Genomic DNA, 818 nt, shown 5'->3' on the forward strand with positions numbered 1-818 from the left:
GGAGACCATGAACCGCATGAGCCACCTGCCCCCCGACTTCGAGGGCCGCCAGAAGGTCAACCAGTGGTGAGCCCTGGGATCGGGAATGGGGTCATTCCCAGATTTTGGGGGTCATTCCCAGGTTTTGGTGGTCATTCCCAGGTTTTGGGGGGTCATTCCCAGGTTTTTGGTTTTGGGGGGTCATTCCCAGATTTTGGGGGATCATTCCCAGGTTTTGGGGGTCATTCCCAGATTTTGGGGGGATCATTCCCAGATTTTGGGGGTGTCCTAATCCCTCTTTGCCATTCCCAAGGCTGCAGACGCTGAGCGGGATGTCGGCCTCGGATGAGTTGGATGATTCCCAGGTCCGGCAGATGCTCTTCGACCTGGAATCTGCCTACAACGCCTTCAACCGCTTCCTGCACGCCTGAGACCAAACCAGTCCAAACCAGTCCCTCCCAGTTCAAACCAGTCCCTCCCAGTCCCTACTGGTGTGAGAGGAAAGCGGGATAATAAACGGGGACGGAGGATCCCAAAAATCACCAGAGCCATGGATAAATAATGGGGTGTAATCACCCTGCTGAGACACAGTGGGAACTACTGGGATCCCCCAGTTCAAACCAGTCCCTCCCAGTCCCTCCCAGTCCCCACTGGTGCAGGAGGAAAGCCGGGACAATAAACGGGGGTGGTGGATCCCAAAAATCACCGGAGCCATGGATAAATAATGGGATGTAATGACCCTGCTGGGGCAGAGCGGGAGCCACAGGGATCCCCCAGTTCAAACCAGTCCCTCCCAGTTCAAACCAGTCCCTCCCAGTCTCCACTGGTGCGGCAGGAAA

This window comes from Neopelma chrysocephalum, unplaced genomic scaffold, assembly GCF_003984885.1.
Source record: "Neopelma chrysocephalum unplaced genomic scaffold, ASM398488v2 Primary Assembly neopelma1_94716, whole genome shotgun sequence".
NCBI lineage: Eukaryota > Metazoa > Chordata > Aves > Passeriformes > Pipridae > Neopelma > Neopelma chrysocephalum.